This window comes from Grammomys surdaster, unplaced genomic scaffold (genome assembly GCF_004785775.1).
Source record: "Grammomys surdaster isolate TR1022 unplaced genomic scaffold, NIH_TR_1.0 210, whole genome shotgun sequence".
Taxonomy (NCBI): Eukaryota; Metazoa; Chordata; class Mammalia; order Rodentia; family Muridae; genus Grammomys; species Grammomys surdaster.
The window spans coordinates 2,921,066-2,927,065 of NW_021604655.1; positions in this window are offsets into that span (position 1 = coordinate 2,921,066).

Here is a 6,000-nt window from a genome sequence, read left to right on the forward strand (position 1 = left end):
TAACGAGGGGCCAGGGCGCTGCAGGCCCAGTGTGGTGGGCTCTGCAGGGTGCCCTTCCAGGGACAGGTGAAACAGCCAGGTTTGGGGTTATTCCAGGAGACACAGTGGATAGGGGCTTTGAGTTGTATAACCTGGCTGGGACCAGTGCCAAGGTTAGCTGAGACAGATCCCTGGGGGTAAGGTTGGGGGTTTGGGGATGGTCTACAGGCAAAGGCTAGAAGACCTCCCCCGTGACTTAACTCAGCAACCTCAAATAGACTCAGACATGGGACAAGGAAGGCTGGAGGGCCCTGAACTGAGTCCTGGGAGTGAGAATACAGAAAGGTGCTTAGCCTTGCAGAGGGGGATGTGTGGGTAGGGCTTGTCTCCCCAGCATGGGACGTTATGTTCAGTCCGGAAGAGCCAGAGCTGTTCAATAAATACTGGCCCACGTTAAAGGGATCAGGGTTAGGATCAAACCCTCGTGGGAAAGAGAAACAGTGAGGGTTTTCTTTGATAACAAATATGGGGCCTTCCTCCCCTGCCCTCCTCTCCTTATCCAGTTCCCCTTACTTCTACCCCCCTCTTTCTTCCTGATGTTTTAAGACAGGACCTCAATATATTCCCGGGTTGTTCTCAAACTCAGTATTCTCCTACATGATCCTCCGGAGGGCTGGGACTTCACCTGGGGGCCGAATTGACCACCCAGCTGTGTCTTTCTGAACATCTCCACAGGATAAGCATGAAGTGCGTCCCTCGAAGATTATACTCATTCTAACAGTCATTCCGTTGGTTAGGATCAAGTACCTAGTAGCTAGTTAGTATCAAGTACCTAGTAGCTAGTTAGTATCAAGTACCTAGTAGCTAGTTAGTATTAAGTACCTAGTAGCTTAGAGCTGAAAGCTTGGGGTTCTGTAGTAAACCAGATAGGCAAGGCAGGGGGCTCTTCTGACCTTCCGAGTTGAGTGTAAAGCTGTGATTGGCCCATGCAGAAGAGGAAGGGTTCGGGAGTAACTAAAAAGGAGCTGCTTTTTCCAGTTGCTGGGGCCCCTTTGACTACCTCCTTCTCCAGAAGCTTCAGAAGGGCAGTCAGTGGTGAAGTTTTGCGAGAAGTGTAAAGAGAAGCGTCCTGCTCACGCAGGCTGGGAGAGTTACCTGTAGAGAGGCCCGGATTCTAGAGTTGGAGGCGAGGCTACTGGTTTTTCAAATATTCCTGCTTCAGGTCTAGAATGGAGCATGGTCCAAGTGTCACTAGCTAAGGAGAACATGTGACCAATACATGTTATTGACTTCCGATTTAGCTCCTCGTCACCCTCCCAGAACTGGAGATCATCTTATTAATTTGAGGGCTTTTCTACCCACTATATAAAACATATGATGGGAGGATTGTTTTGTTTTGGTTGTTGTTTGTTTTGGTTTAGTTTTTTTGTTTTTGTTTTGTTGTTGTTGTTTTTTGAGGCAGGGTTTCTCAGTGTAGCTTTGGCTGTCTGAAACTCAATCTATAGGCCAGGCTGGCCTTGAACTCACAGAGATCCACCTACCTCTGCCTCCTTAGTGCTGGGATTAAAGGCCTGTACCACCATCACCAGAAAAGATGAGTTTTAATGAATGGTTCTTTGACCTAGACACCCTCAGGAGGGAGGTAAGGACAGAGTCAGTTACATTGTGGAGCAGAAGGGAAAATCAGACTGCAGGAGATTTCATTCGGAACATCTTGGCTTGTGAGCTGCAAACCTCCAAAGAAAGGAAGACCTCCATCCCTCCTCTGTTGGCTGCCATGGTGTCTGGAATGTGGACTTGGTAAGGAGCTGTAAGAGACACCAGAAAGGGTGTGGAGATTAGGCTTTCTTAAACTGGGTTTGGCAGCACACATTGTAATCTGGGCACCTGGGAGGCAGAGGCAGGAGAAACAGTTCAAGATCATCTTTAGGTACATAGTGAGTTCAAGGCCAGCCTGGACAGCCTAAGACCCTGTTCTCAAAAACAAAACAGAATCAAAACAGGAGCTGAGGCTCTGGCTCAGTAGATAAAACACTGTGTAAGCAGGAGGAACTGAGTTCAGTCCCTGGTGCCCAGGGAAAAAGCTGGGCATGGCAGCCCATAGCTGTAAACTCAGGGCTGGGAGGGCAGAGGCAGGCAGGCCTCTGGGCCTTGCTGGCGCCAGCCTGCTGTGATTGTTATGACAACTGCCACTCAGGTTATCTGTAATAGTAGCGACTGACCTTAACTGCCGAGTCATCTCTTCAAGCCCTGGAAAAATATCTTGATTGCAGTAGTTGAGGTGGAGAGACACTCACTTCGAGTGCTGCCATGTCCTGGCTGAGATTCTAGACTCTATAAGTAAGAAAGCTGGGCTGAGCAGTTAAGAGTATTTATTACTCTTTTTTTTTTTTTTTTTTTTGAGACAGGGTTTCTCTGTGTAGTCCTGGCTGTCCTGGAACTCACTCTGTAGACCAGGCTGGCCTCGAACTCAGAAATCCGCCTGCCTCTGCCTCCCAAGTGCTGGGATTAAAGGCGTGCGCCACCACCGCCCGGCTGAGTATTTATTACTCTTTCCAGAGAACCTGAATGTGATTGCCAGCATCCACATTGGTGGCTGACAACTGTCAGTAACCCCAATTCCAGAGGATCCAATGCCCTCTTCTGGGTCCCTTGGGTACTGACATACATATGGGATATATATATATGAATATGTATATGTGTGTGTACATACATATGTACACACATACATATATATGTATACACACACATATATACACACATAAAACATAAATAAAATAAAAGGGGAAGGTGCTAAGCAGCAACATGCACTCATCAGCCTCTGCTCCCTGATTTTGGATTCAGTGTGACCAGATGCTTCAAGCTCCTGCCATCCAGAATTCTCTACAGAGACGGACTGTACTTTGGAACCTTGACGCAAAATAAATTCTTTCTGTATTAAGTTGCTTTTGTCAGAGTATTTACCACAACAATAGGAAAAGAAACCAAACTTCCAGTCCAGCCTACTCAGTGACCACCTGGGAGAGACTCTGTCTAAAAAAAATAAACAAACAAAAAACCAAAAACAAAATAAAAACAGGGTCTCTTGAGAAAGAACATCCTAGATTATTCTCGGTTTTCCATGTGCGTGTGCGTACACTCACACACATGTCCCTCTGCACATACGTGAAGAATGCACATGTGAATTCGTACACACACACAAAAGAAACAAAACACACACCTAGGCCTCGATAACAGTGTTGCTTTGAGGTGTGTGGTCTCCTTCATCTCCTCACTCTGCTGTGCTACAGCAGGGCTAGAATTAGCCAGACGGTATCTGGGAGATGTATGGCCGTCAAGGGCGTTGTGCTCCAGCCTGTTACGTGGTCATGTCTGCTGTGCATAAACACCTTCCCAGCCCCTCAGTACAGTATCTGGTCCCGACTACATCCCTGTTAGGGAATGTGTTTTGGTTTGGATTTTGGTTTTGTGGAAGACGTTATTGTTGTTGTTTTGAGGCTTTTTGAAATGGGGCTCATGTATTTTCATGGTCTCCAGTTCCTTGATGTATCCAGGGTTGGACTTGAACTCCTGGTCTTCCATCTCCCAAGTTCTGGGGTCACATGTATCTCCCAAAGTACCTGGCTACCATGTGTGGAAGTCAGTTTAGCAAGGATCTGCAATTTCAAGACATCTTTCCTCTTGGGTTCTGTGGAGTTGGGTTCTAAGTAGCACTCCTTACATAACTAGACAATATTGTAAACAGAGCTTCTTGACCTGTGCTGTGACGAGCTGGCCTGCCAGAGAAATTTCTGCCTCCTTTTTGGGATCCCCAAGACTTTAGCTAGAGAGTGAGCTGCAAAGGCCAGATTTAGCCTCCAAATTTCAAAATTAGAAACTATTCTCTCAGCCGGGCAGTGGTGGCACAAACTTTTAGTCTTAGCACTTGGAAGGTAGAGGCAGGCGGATTTCTGAGTTCAAGGTCAGCCTGGTCTACAGAGTGAGTTCCAGGACAGTCAGGGCTATATAGAGAAACTCTGTCTCGGGGGGTCGGGGGGGGGAGGAAGAAAAGAAAGAAACTATTCTCTCTAGCTAGGTGGTGGCAGCACACACCTTTATTCCTAGCACTCAGGAGGCAGAGGCAGGAAGATCTCTGAGTTTGAGGCCAGCTTAGTCTGCAGAGTGAGTTCCAGGACAGCCAGGGCTACACAGAGAAACCATATCTAGAAAATAAAAGAGAGAGAGAGTCTCCCCTCACCAGCTTTCTGGGGGAGGATGGATGGGAATGTTATGTTAATGGCATCTGTCACATCTCTGACTTGTGAGACAGCCACGCTGAGCCAGATGCCAGCCAGCGGGCAAGGATGTGAGTGATCAAGAACGGAGAGTGAGTGACGAAGCTGGTGCTTGCCAGGAGACGACGATGAAAAATCTCTTCTCCAATCCCCATTTCCAAAGCTGCCAGTTTCCAGTCCTGAGGTGACAGTGACCACTCTGTCTCAGGAGGTTACAAGCAGATGTAGCCTCTGATTATCTGAGAAACACCCTTGCCAGAGGCTACGGGTGGAGGGAGAAATGGGCCAGCATTAACTAAGGGCCAGATACCCTGAGAATTGGAAACTCTGGCTGATTTCAAGATACAGACTGGCATCAGGGTGGGAGTGGAAGAGTCATCCTACTTTGATGGTTACTGGACCACAGCTGCCAGGCTTGGGCAAGACTGTGACTCAAAACATCTGTGGAGCTGAGTGTGCTGGTGCAGGTCTGGAATCCCAGAGTTCAGCAGGCAGAGGTAGGAAGAGTACAAATTCAAGGTCATTTTTGGCTTCCCAGCAAGTTTGAGGCCAGACTGTGCCACATGAGACCCTGATCCAACCCATGCACCTATAAAATCTTTATTGAGGATATCTATAGAGAAAGATTGTCCCCAAAGCTTGCGCTATGTCTTGGGAGAAGTGAAGCCTTTTCAGAGACATGTAATCTGATCATAGTGGGTTCAAATCCTGGCTCTGCTTAGGTCCTGTCATTTAACTTCTCTCAAAGTTCCAGCTGATTAGACTGTAAAACAACCAAGTCAGTTATATCAAGGCGTGGTGGCAGGCTGTAGTCTCTGAGCTTGAGAGGTTGAGGCAGGAGGATTGCTGCAACTTCAAGGTCAGGGTGGGAATCTGCCTCAACAAAACAAAACAATCTAACAGCAAAACAGGCCAGACAACCAGACAACCCCAGAGCTAAATGCATCCCCCTGACCCAGAATCCACACAGAGGTCATGGGCATGCATTAGAGTTAGGCTCCCTGCGTGCGTTTTGGCCTCTGCTCTAGAATTTGCTGAGTAACTTTGAGAAAGCCATCCATACTCTATGCCTTTAGTCTCCTCGGCCACAAAACAGGGATCACCATAAAACCAGTCCCTCAGGATCATCCTTAAGATTAGATATCTACCTGCTGGGAACCCTCAGCATAAAAAAACTGCAAAATACGGCCGCAGGGAGAATTCACAGTGACTAGACAGTGTAGGAAGACCCTGCTTGAGACTGGCAGAGGTGGAGAACTAGCTCCTGCTGACGTAGAACCCGAGTCTGTGATTGAAGGGGATGATATTCCTTAAAATTAAAAATATATACACGGGTGTTTGCCTGCATGTATGTGTGTGTGTGTCACACATAGGCTTGGTGCCTGAAGAAGTTAGAAGGGTATTGGATCTCCTGGAACTGGAGTTACAGTTGTGAGCTGCCATGAGGGTGCTGGGGACAAAATGTTAGCCCCTCCGTAACAGCAGCAAGTGCTTTTAACTGCAGAGCTCTCTCTCCTGCCCAGAGTGGGAAGTCTTAAAGCAGTTAGCACTGTTCCTGGCTTTGGGGGCTCAATTCATTACAGCCTTTCCTGCTATCATTCACAGCTGCCAAACTCCTACACAGTTAATCCACTGAACTCAGGAGGTCTGTCCTGCTTGCTGCAAATAAAACACCAAAACTTGGAGGATGGGAGTGGGGGGGGGGCGCGGAGGGGGGGGATGGTGGGGGGTGGGAGGTGGGTTGGTG